General features: G+C 37.4%; 1 protein-coding gene across 3 annotated transcripts in view; it reads right to left on the bottom strand.

Moving 5' to 3' along the window:
- LOC127659658 (fibroblast growth factor 13) overlaps positions 1–12,691 on the bottom strand; it is a 239,917-nt gene that overhangs the window by 71,601 nt on the left and 155,625 nt on the right. The gene's annotated exons all lie outside the window — the stretch shown is intronic.

Below are 12,691 nucleotides of genomic sequence, written 5' to 3'. Positions count from 1 at the left end.
GGCGGAGGGTGGCGACTCATGTGGAACAAACAAAACAAGCTTCGACTACGCCTTTGAATTAAGTGGAGTATCCATATCATTTCACTATTACAGTGAGGTATATGGAACCAGATTAGTCCTGATATTTGCAAGTATCTTTAACACATAGTGTGAACCGTATGTGGTGGCTAAAGAGCGAGACTAATTTATATCTTTCAGGGAGACGAATCTCGCGCTGCCTCTCCCCGCTGGAGAATCACGATATAACATGACTGTGGTAAGTGTGCGGGTGCTCCAATAATGAAAGCTGCTGAACAGGATTCTTTAATAAAAAGTCCTATACGTGTTTTATATTTCTTTTTCACAACATACATAAGCGCGTGGATTGAACACAGTCGCTAATGCCGTCCTGAGTAAAGGGTGTTGGTTGCCATGGTAGTGAGTTTCCTGCATGCGTGGCACAACACAACTATATTCTGTCCCACTCATAATAACAAGCAATAATATGCACCGCATAGGCCTACACACATACATTATTGTTATATTTGCAGTTTTTTTGTACAACGCTCTGGAGGCTAAAAATGGCTAATTTAAATCATAGCTTAATTACAATTAATTAAGTCAAACAATCCCTGTTTAGCACATGGAATACGTAACGAGAATGTTATTTTTATCATTAATATATAGAATATTTGAAACAAAATACGTATTTCTTAACATAGAACAAAATAGAACAACATTTAGGATGCAATTTATAATGCATTTTCCCTGATCTGGGAGTTTCAATTAATCTCTGCAAAAACAATTAGTCAAACAATCCCTGTTTAGTTACTGACTGTAGAACAGTCCTCAGCAACTACTATGGTGTCTCAACCCTACTGCCTCCTGCCCTCCCTAGTCAACATGTTTCGAAGCGTTTCATGGAGTAGGTCCTGATATTGAATGTAGTATATGTACACCAATAGCGCCATCTACCGTACAATCATGAATTTATGAAACGCAATAACAACTCGCCTCGATAATTAGATGGACGTATAGCATCAAATCTGCTTCCGATTGTTACGTAAAACAAGTTTTAAAGATTTCGCATAATCGAGGTTTAATGTGACATATAATATTAATTTAACAACACAATATTTCCACTAGCTCTTATAAGCTCAGACACAGAAATTCTAGCGTCATAGTTGATTTAGCTAAATAAGCTTGCATTCTTTGAGGTCCGCAACATTATATATATATATATATATGCATACTACAAACTAAATAATCAATAACAACACAAATAAATAACTGGAACGAAATAACAGAAAGAATATGGTAATAAAATGTTAGGACTACAGGCAGCTTTGACATCTGTAGCACATCTGAAGTTCAGCACCTCGGACAGCACCATCGGTTATGACCTCCAACGGCCTAAGCAATGTTAAAAGCTCCCAGAAAAAAAAGTTCAAACAAAAATATCCAATTGAGCCATGTTCGACAAACAACAAGAATGGGAGCCCAATAAAACATTAGTGCAAAAATCAGCAATTAATTAACACTTTGTCTTAAAACACCAGAGAAGCACAGAAAGGTGATGCTAATGCTTACCTGACGTTGATTTTCTAAGAGGAAAAGTCATTTTTAGTCGTTAAAATGAGGAAACAATAAAGCTGGAGGCCAGTGATGATTCACCGAGGGCTGAAGGATGTTTTCGAAGTTTTGACCATACTAAAAGAAATCCTAATGGAACCGACGAGGGGCCATCAAGGCGGGGCCAGCTGTATTCAGAAATCATTAATGGACATTAGTGACTAGCCATTATTTCTAAAGCACTCATTAAAGATTCATTCGGAAGCGCCGTTGATCTGGCAAACACAGGGCGTGGGTGTGATCACTAAACTGCAGCGCTCTGGGTCAAAATTGCAGGAAGAAAATCGAACTCTGTACTTCCTACTAGAGAGAGCTTTCGTTCCTCTTACGTTACAAAGAAAAGGCTGTAAAGTGATCCTTTAATGCGTCGCGTAAACCAGTTATACCAGACCTTTCACTTGCATCACTGAGCATCTGCAGATATACAGCAAACATTAGCAGTGCTTTTCACATCTGATGTTCTGAACACGCCATAGATCATACAAAGATTTAAGCATAAAAATAAAAGAGATTCTGTGTTATTTAACAAACACCTTATAAAAATAAAAGTGATTCAGAATTATTCAAACTAATATTATTAAAAGTGACAATGCTGGTGGCATTAGGGTACATCTAGGCTAAAGGAACAGCTTATGGAAAATTTGCTTTTTTCTGGTCACGTATTGGATCATGAAATTGAAAGAATTCATTTATTTTTATTGAAATATCTGACCCCACACTTGATGTAAAGGCTCCCATATTTGAGGTAAAAAGGCCCCCAGGGGTTTTAAAGTGATAATGTGTAAATATAGGGACAATAGTTATAGAGGAAAATTTTTCAACTTAGGCAAATACTTCTGAGACAGCAATATGCTTTTTTGAGTAACAAAGTAAGATAGTGTTTATTAAAAATATCCAGATAAGGGTTAAATATTTCCTGGTAATTTCAATAACATTTGTCATTTCATAACATCTTAAGTATTCTATAAATAAATGAATCTCCATTGTGATTGGATCCGTCAATGTGAGCCTACTTTCATAATAAATCATATATTCATAACAAGCACAATTCATAACAATTCTATTCACCCCACTTAAGAAAAACATTGTGTTTTATGGGGGCCTTTAGCCCCACCTACTATCCTTTCACTCATTGGACAGTTATTTAAAAACCTTTGTTTTAATCACCTTGAACAAAACTGAATATGATAAAAGAGTGTCTTAAATAAAGGTGATAATTTCAGGTACTATCATTAGCAACAATTACAATTTTTTATTATATATTAGATAAAATGCCATCAAAAACAAACTTTGGACTTTAGGAATATTTTGCAGTGTATTGAGACAAAAGGATGTTTAGGAGAGTACCGTGGTAGTTTTGGGAGAAAATAAAATCAAAAGTGCCTTTTGTTTTTTTTTTGTACCCTACAAATGTCACATTCTGAGAAAAACCTATATTAAATTACTGGGAGGCAAGGTGAATTTTAAAATCAATCCCATTCTATTGATTACAGGCTTGTATCTAATCCAAGGTTGGTTTAACTATACGTATTGGTATCACCAAATCCTGAGCTATAGTTAGACTGAACAAACTGGTGCTGGGAAAAAGAAGAAAAAAACCTCAATATCGCTTTATCAAGATCTTGGTGAATCTCTGAAATGCATCTTTGGAAGTGAAACACTTTTATTTAAGATTATTTCAACAGAGGCATCAGTATACCAGGTCAGATTGCGAAGGAAAAAACATTGAGAACATTACAAGATTTCTAAAGAATTCAGATGGCACATGCGTCAAACCTATTGCTCTCCTACTAAAGAGTTGATAGTAGGATATGAAGCATCCAAACACACTACATTCAAATTCTGCAAACACTCCAAATAACACTGACCATCCCTCAGACAAATGTACTTTTTTGGGTTCTACTGAGACATCGTTGTTGCTATTAAAGGGATAGTTCACACAAAAATGAAAATTATCTCATCATTTACGCACCCTCATGTCATCCCAGATGTGTATGATTTCCTTTCTTCTGCTGAACACAAACAAAGGTTTTTAGAAGAATATCTAAGTTCTGTAGATCCAAATGCAAGAGAATGTCCCAAAAATGCAACATAAAATGATCCACATGATTCCAGTTGTTTAATCCATGTCTTCAGAAGCGATATGATAGGTGTGGGTGAGAAACAGTTCAATATTTAAGTCCTTCTTTTACTATAAATTCTTCTCCCTGCCCAGTAGGTGGTGAGAATCGCCAAAATCAAAAGAAGAATATGAAAGTGGAGATTGATAGAAAAAGTACTGAAATATTCATTTGTTTATCATCCACACATCATATCGCTTCTGAAGATGGATTACTGGTGTTATTTGGATAACTTTTGTGCTGCATTTTTGTGTTTTTTGGACCTTCAAAGTTCTGGCCACCATTTATTTGTATTGTATGGATCTGCAGAGCTGAGATATGCTTCTAAAAATCTTAATTTGTTCAGCAGAAGAAAGTTGTCCACACATCTGGAATGGCACAAGGGTGAGTAAATGAAAATTTTTTAATTTTTGGTTGAACTATCCCTTTAATAGTAGCAATGATGACTCCGTAGAATGCAAAAAATTGTCTAAGGGACAGTCAGTGTTATTTGGAGTGTTTGCAGGTTTTGAATATAGTCTGTTTTGATGCTTCAAATCCTACTATCAACTCTTAGTTGGAGAAATAGATCTTTTGTGTTGAGCAGAAGAAAGTAAGTCATACACATCTGGGATGACATGAAGGTGAGTAAATAATTAGAGAATTTTCATTTTTGGGTAAACTAAACCTTCAATCACTATTGCTTGCTTATTTTTGTATTAAATTGCAATGTTGTATATTTAGAACTGTCTTGCACTATGTACCCCCCTCTGTAATCGTTCTCATCTCATATGAATGCACATAACAGATAATAATTTTTAAAAGTGACCAATAGAGAAGCATAGATCCATGAATCACTGCCTCATAGGTGTCAATCAATGATCTGACCACTAGAGGGAGCAGGTTCATCATATTTATGAACCTGCACAATTTCTCTTTTCCTTAAGATGATGAATGGTTCTCCACATCCAAACCCAGTGATGTGTTTCCAGCAATATTTGTCTGAGACTTTATAAGTAACAGTTAATACACAACTTATAATTTAATATAGGCTATTTAGGGTAAAATTAAGAAAAAACAAAATAATATTTTTTTTTTATGTATGGTTGAAAACATGGTGGAAAAGATCCATGATGTGCTATACTGTAAATTGATGAAAAGCTACAAAAAGTTAGTTCTGAGAAATGCTCTGGCACAATTTGTTTGCAGATTGATTTTTACGACATTGCTTATTTTTATAATCTAATGGAATGACATTTATACATGTTTTGTGACTTAAGTGGCCAAAAGTGTCACAAAAGCATATTAATTCTATTAGTCAATATTCAATTTTCTTATTGATCTATTTATTTATTGGTTTTTGTTCCTTTTAGCTATCATAACATGGTCAAAATAAGCAGAAATTGTTTCACTTCAATGTATATTTATTGCATTGGCATGAAAATAGAAAAACCTAACTGGTGTTATGAACAACAAATATAATAACTGATATTACGTCTTTTAAAAGGTGCACTCTTTAAATATGATATCTTAGACTTACACTGCCACCTAGTGGTGTGGATGCAGCATCATTCAAATGTAATAGTTTTAAGTTACCAATGTCATTGTAGAAATTCACTATTCAGTGTCAGCCCTGATTAATTGAATCCATAAGTAAAGGTGTCCAATAATAGTGTGATTACTGATAATAAGCAAGTAGTATTTGGCTGGTAATGTGATCATAACATGGCAGCCCCCATGAGGGGACCCTCTCCATGTAGATTAAATCAGCTTTTATAAGGTTACTAGTTTGACTGTCTTCATCTCATGCGAGTACTCAGGATTTTTTACATATATTTCAAAATTACAATTAACTTTTTTGAGGAAAACATTACTGAGTGCACCTTTAACTCCTTTTAACTACTACTATTTCTGGTCTACTTTTGAAATTGTTTATTGCGGCACTGCTAATATTGTTGGCTCTTTATGATTAATCACTTGTGTTTTACATTTTTCCTTGCTTTGGATAAAAGTGTCTGCTACATGAATATATGCAAATGAAAATTAACGGTATATAGAACTCAAAAGCATGTCAAGTAAAAATTATTTCCTAACAAACTGAAATTGGGCGGTGTGCCCATTTTCTTGATGGCTCTTGCCACATTTCCATTTATATAGGGACTATATATTATGCACCTAATGCAGTTGTTTGGAATCCCTTAACAACATTTACAAGATCGGTTACAGAAATGAATTCATTTTGAAGTAATAGGTACAGAATAAGAGCATCAGCCATAAAAGGCATTGTGTAAATCATGGCTTATTAGACAGTGTAAACAGCTTGTCCAGGGCAGAAAGTGGTTGCTCACTGTAATCAGACAATGAGACAGAAGGAAGATGATCAATTATGTATCATTTAGGAGCTTTGATGCAACTATAAGGCACTGCTTTACAGGAAGTGTGACTGTTCTCATATAACTACGGCGAGATCATGCATTAAATCATAACACTATGTGCTATGATTTCATGGTAATGGAGATGACATAGCAACTGCCATGGTGATGAGAATCTCAACAGGAAAAGACTACAATAGAGCACCTGTTTTATTACATGCACCTACAATTAGTAGCTGTTCTATGATTAGACTGACACAAACACACACACACACTCTCTCTCTCTCTCTAACACGTGTGATAATGGTGCCAGGTTCTTTGTGTGCTTGCTGCTGACACACAAAGGCACACAGATGGCCATACTGATCCCTTTTTTTTCCTGGGAACATTCAGATATCAGCAACATACCGCCTTTTCACAAAGCACTGCCAGAAAGAATGACATCATCCCAAAGAGCTGCTCATAAATCGTGGTTGTGAGCTTCTTTAATAGCCACAAGATGACTTTGAGATTCATGGACAGTTAAGAAGATTGAAGACCATTTTGACCACTGCATTGAAAACACTCCACTTTTCTCTTAAAGATATGACCTCAGTAAAGGCCACTGAGGTAGAGGAAGACATGTAATATTTCAAACACATTTCATTTTTGGGATTTCAGCAAAGGTCGCATGATTTTTCTGTATTCTAAAGGTAGGAGTTATGTGGTCAAGGATCCACTAAATGGAAGCGCTTGTTCAGATCTAAGAATCAAATTTCACCAAAAGACCTTCTCTTCAAACCGAAAAACCTTCTCAAACAAATCTTTAGTGAAATGAAAACAAAGCTGTCAGAAATCAAATGAAAATGCATAAATATGAAAACAGTTTAAGAAAAAAAAAATAAATAAAAAAAATGTTGTGCTTTTTGTAGAAATGAAGTGTGTGTTGTCCCAATGTGAGTTCAGAGCATCACAATGATGCTAAAAATAGGAGGGTCTTCTGCTGATCGCTGGCCACTAGCATCGTGACAATGGTAGGCGTTGTCATGGAGACAGTGTCTATATGAGCAAGCATGTGTGTGAACATGGTAGGTGGGGGAGGGGGAAATCCATTTTCAACCCTCTACCACCCTCCATTCCCCCTTTCTCTCTCTCTCTCACACACACACACACACACACACACACACACACACACACACACACACACAAACACATTTTCCTTAATAGCAAAATGGGATTTCCATTAATGTCCACAACCAAGTTACCTACAGCCTGCATTGGGCCGCAGAATGTAATAATTGTTAGATGGCGAGATATAAAATAAAATGTAATTGGGAGAGATTGGAAAAATAAGATAACAGGGTTAGTGCAACAGAATGAGAGAGACAGGATATATTTGACATCATCGGAAGAATGCAAGGAACAGATTAAAACAGAGTAAATAACAGAAAAGGAGATGGAGGAACGGAGAACAGTAGATGGATGAGACGTGGAAGTTAAAGTTCTGAAATTGTGTCAGTAATGGACAATATTCACAGTAGTGCTATCTTGAATTTTTGACAGGAGTGAAAATTATGCTGAGAGATAGACTTACAGCCTCATCAATGGGCTGTGTTGTTTAGTGTTTTGGATCGCTTCATTGAAGAAACATTGAAAAAAAAACATCTATCTAAAAAATTTCAGTAGACAAACAAATCCATAAGACAAGAGTTAGATGTGAACTGGGAACTTTATACAGCTTTATACAATGCCATTGAAGAGACTGAAAGTCTACCCCTCACAGCCTCATTTTCATTCACGTCAAAAAAACAAGCATGAAGCTACTGTGAATATGGTCTATAGAGGTCCATAAAATAAAATGGTGTCATTAATTACTCACCCTCATGTTGTTACAACCCAGTTTCTTTCGACTGTGAAGCACAAAAGTGTATCTTGGACAGAATGTTCAAGAAGCTCTTTTCCATTCAACAAATGTTTATTGTTATTTGAAATGCCAAGCTACAAAAAAAAGCACTATAAAATTAGTCCATATAACTGGTGAGAAAAGGGCTGCAATATACAGTATTGTCAAGTATAATGGCCCATTCCTACTGTGTTATAAAATAGTAAATATGATATGAAGTAATTAGCTTCAAATAATTAGCTTTTATATTGTGATGGTGCCAAAGTCATTTTTAAAATATTAAAAGGAAAATATTTACTTTGTATTCAGTTGACAGCATATTTTTATCAACCTTTTATAAACAGAAATAATTTCAGTCCAACGGTAATTCATTTGAATGGCACTTGTCACAATCAATATTATTCCAAAGCCATTTTAGAGAATAATGCCTTAAAACCCCCAGTGAGCAAGCTAAATGTGACAATGGCAAGGAGAAACTCCTCAGAAAGATACAACACAAGTAACTACATGAAGTACAAAACAACATTTTTATTGTTTTCCACTTATAATATTTCCCTCCTTCATTGCCCTCAAATATAATTTGTGTCATGTTTTTACAGTAAATGTATCACATTACAGTTTATTTAAAATAATTTAAAATCACAGATCACTTTTGTTGTATAGAAAAGAGCGGATTCGACATTTTATGGTGATGACAATCTTGTCATTTTTAGGTGAATTATCCCTTTAATGAACAAACCTCAAATCTATTATACTCACTAGTCTGATAAATAGCAACAGAAGCAGCTTAAGCTGCGGTCGCAGTAGAAGGACAGCTAGAAAGATAACAGGGATGAGTAGTTACATACATCATAAAGTCAACACTGTCCTAAATATGATGCTTCTGTGTCCTCATTAAACCATCAGCAGAACACTAAGAGGTGAGTGAGAGTCCATCACTAACCAAGTGTGAGTGATTTTTATCTAACAACCACATACACATCAACAGCTATTTTCAATCTAGACCACATGGGATTCCCATTTACCTTAAAACTTTATCTCCAGTGCCCACTGAAACACATATAATACTGTAGTTACACTGTAGGGCCTATCTCAAAGAAATAGTGGCACTGGCATCAACAATATCAGGAATAATGTAATTACAGATAGCTGCTCTGTCCACTTCACAGTACAAGAGGACACTTTCTTCAAGTACAATCAGAACAGATAAAAGAGTAATTTTAACACAAGCACTTGAACTCATGAGTGACTAATAATAAAATAAGTGCCGAAATAAAATATCCTCTAATAATCTTTTAAAAGATTAAGTTCACACAAAAATAAAAACTCATTACTCACCAAAATTGTATCTGATTTTCTTTCTTCCGTTGAACACAAAAGGAGATTTGAGGCAGAATGACCACCTCAGTCACCATTCAGTTTCACTGTATTTGTGACTGGTGACAAAGGCAGTAAGTCACTAGCATTCTGCCAAACATTACATTTTGTGTTCCATGGAAGACATGAGGGTGAGTAAATAATGACATAATTTTTTTTTTGGGTGAACTATACCTTTAATAATATTAATATTTATAATATTTTTATAACCTGAACATGCATTTATGTATTCTATTTCACAAAAAATTAAACATCTAAGCCTCATGCAACAACAATGTTTTTAACTTGAAATCGTTTTCTCCAGCAGCCTTTTCTCTCTCTGTTTTCTCTCCATAGAGTATTAGATTCGGCTGGGGCCATCTAACGCTATTACGCACATTGGGGAAGGTGTTCTTTTCCTTTCCTATTCTTTCAGGGGGAAAAGACCCAGTGGAGACCACATCCTAACCAAAACGGGGAGGCAAATATGTGACATTATGACACATGGGCTCACAAGCTACACTTGGAAAAGGCACGGTGGTAGGTCCTGCCTTGAAGGGGAGGAGCTCTATAAACACAGTGACTGGGGGCAGAGAAAGCTCTGCCCAAGGGAGACGCAGGTCTGCTGACAGGGAGACTGTACCGTGGAAAATACATCACAGGGGGTTACTGGAGTAATAGGCACCTGTGGAGCACCTATCCCAGTACAGGGCATATTAGTACCCGTAGTGGGTCTGCAATCTCCTCTGCCGAATTTGGGAGCCACAGGGCTAGGCAGGAAGGACATCCAGGGTCCACAACTTTGTCAACTCGACTGGGGGTAAAAGCGCATGTTTTCACCTCAGGGGAGGGGAAAGGTGCTGTAAGCAAGCGATACATCCGGCCAGCTGTTCCATATTACCAAACTCTACCTGTTCGTACCTGAAATAACATGGGATGAAACCTGCTCATCCCAGAGATTGTAAAATCTTGCGAATGTATTGGGTGTTTCCCAGCCCGCTGCTCTGCAGATGTCTGCTAGAGAAGTGCCCATGAGGATGCCACACTCCTTGTAGAGTGTGCTCGAACCTGCAAGGGGGCAAGGTCAGGAGGGCAGCCTTTATCTCGACTGACTCTAGGGGCTCGAACGGGGCTCTCTGAAAGACAAAACAATGTCGACCCACCAAGTTATTGACTCTACAAGACCCCTGAAGGTGTCCAGTCGTATCTGGCACCTAGACATTAGCAGGTGATCCTTCAAGTCCAGTAGGTTGTGAGGTGGAGCCACCGTGGATTGGATTTGTTGGTCCAACACATTCCACAGATGCTCAATCCGATTGAGATCTGGGGAATTTGGAGGCCAGGTCAACACCTTCAACTATTCATTATGTTCCTCAAACCATTCCCGAACAATGTGTGCAGTGTGGCAGAGTGCATTATCCTGCTGAAAGAGGCTACTGCCATCAGGGAATACCATTGCCATGAAGGGCTTTACCTGGTCTGCAACGATGCTAAGGTAAGTAGCACATGTCAAATTAATATCCACATGAATGGCCGGACCCAGTGTTTCCCAGCATAACTTTGCCCAGAGCATCACACTCCCTCCACTGGCAGGTCATCTTCCCACAGTGCATACTGGTGCCATCACTTTCCCAGGTAAAAGACGCACAAGCATCCAACACATTGACTACGAGAACTGATTGTTCGCTTACCATGTAATCTATTCAGACCTTGACATGCGGCCTTGTTAGGACATGATAAACGCTATTCGCTTCACCTGTAAGTGGTCATAATGTTTTGGCTCATCGGTGTATGTGCAACTTACTGTAGGTTTATCTTGTTTCTTATGTGTAGCTCAATATGTTTTTGACAGCTAGTTCATATATATATATATATATATACACAGGTGAAACTCGAAAAACTAGAATATCGTGCAAAAGTTCATTAATTTCAGTAATTCAACTTAAAAGGTGAAACTAATATATTATATAGATTCATTACAAGCAAAGTAAGATATTTCAAGCCTTTATTTGATATAATTTCTTACAGCTTATGAAAACCCCAAATTCAGAATCTCAGAAAATTAGAATATTACATGAAATCAATAAAAAAAAAAAGGATTTTAAATACAGAAATGTCGGCCCTCTGAAAAGTATAATCATGCATATGTACTCAGTACTTGGTTTGGGCCCCTTTTGCATTAATTACTGCCTCAATGCGGCGTGGCATGGATGCTATCAGCCTGTGGCACTGCTGAGGTGTTATGGAAGACTAAGATGCTTCAATAGCGGCCTTCAGCTCTTCTGCATTGTTTGGTCTCATGTCTCTCATCTTTCTCTTGGCAATGCCCCATAGATTCTCTATGGGGTTCAGGTCAGGCGAGTTTGCTGGCCAATCAAGCACAGTAATACCATGGTCATTGAACCAGGTTTTGGTACTTTTGGCAGTGTGGGCACGTGCCAAGTCCTGCTGGAAAATGAAGTCAGCATCTCTATAAAGCTTGTCTGCTGAAGGAAGCATGAAGTGCTCTAAAATGTCCCGGTAGACGGCTGCGTTGACTCTGGACTTAATAAAGCACAGTGGACCAACACCAGCCGATGACATGGCTCCCCAAACCAACACAGACTGTGGAAACTTCACACTGGACTTCAAGCATCTTGGATTGTGTGCCTCTCCCTTCTTCCTCCAGACTCTGGGACCTTGGTTTCCAAATGAGATGCAAAATTTGCTCTCATCAGAAAAGAGGACTTTGGACCACTGAGCAACAGACCAGTTCTTTTTTCTTTAGCCCAGGTAAGACGTTTGACATTTGAAGCCCATGTCCAGGACCCGTCTGTGTGTGGTGGCTCTTGATGCAGTAACTCCAGCCTCAGTCCACTCCTTGTGAAGCTCCCCACACATTTGAATGGCCTTTTCCTGACAATCGTCTCCAGGCTACGGTCATCCCTGCTGCTTGTGCACCTTTTTCTTCCACACTTTTCCCTTCCACTTAACTTTCTATTAATGTGCTTTGATACAGCACTTTGAGAACATCCAACTTCTTTTGCAATTAACTTTTGAGGCTTTCCCTCCTTGTGGAGGGTGTCAATGATGGTTTTCTGCACAACTGTCAGGTCAGCAGTCTTCCCCATGATTGTGAATTCAACTGAACCAGACTGAGAGACCATTTAAAGGCTCAGGAACACTTTGCAGGTGTTTAGCTGATTAGAGTGTGACGCTTTGAGCCTACAATACTGAACCTTTTCACAATATTCTAATTTTCTGAGATTCTGAATTTGGGGTTTTCATAAGCTGTAAGCCATAATTATCAAAATTATATCAAATAAAGGCTTGAAATATCTTACTTTGCTTGTAATGAGTCTATATAATATATTAGTTTCACCTTTTAAGTT

This window comes from Xyrauchen texanus, chromosome 19, assembly GCF_025860055.1.
Source record: "Xyrauchen texanus isolate HMW12.3.18 chromosome 19, RBS_HiC_50CHRs, whole genome shotgun sequence".
Classification (NCBI taxonomy): Eukaryota; Metazoa; Chordata; class Actinopteri; order Cypriniformes; family Catostomidae; genus Xyrauchen; species Xyrauchen texanus.
This window is presented reverse-complemented; position numbering and strand designations above follow the sequence as displayed.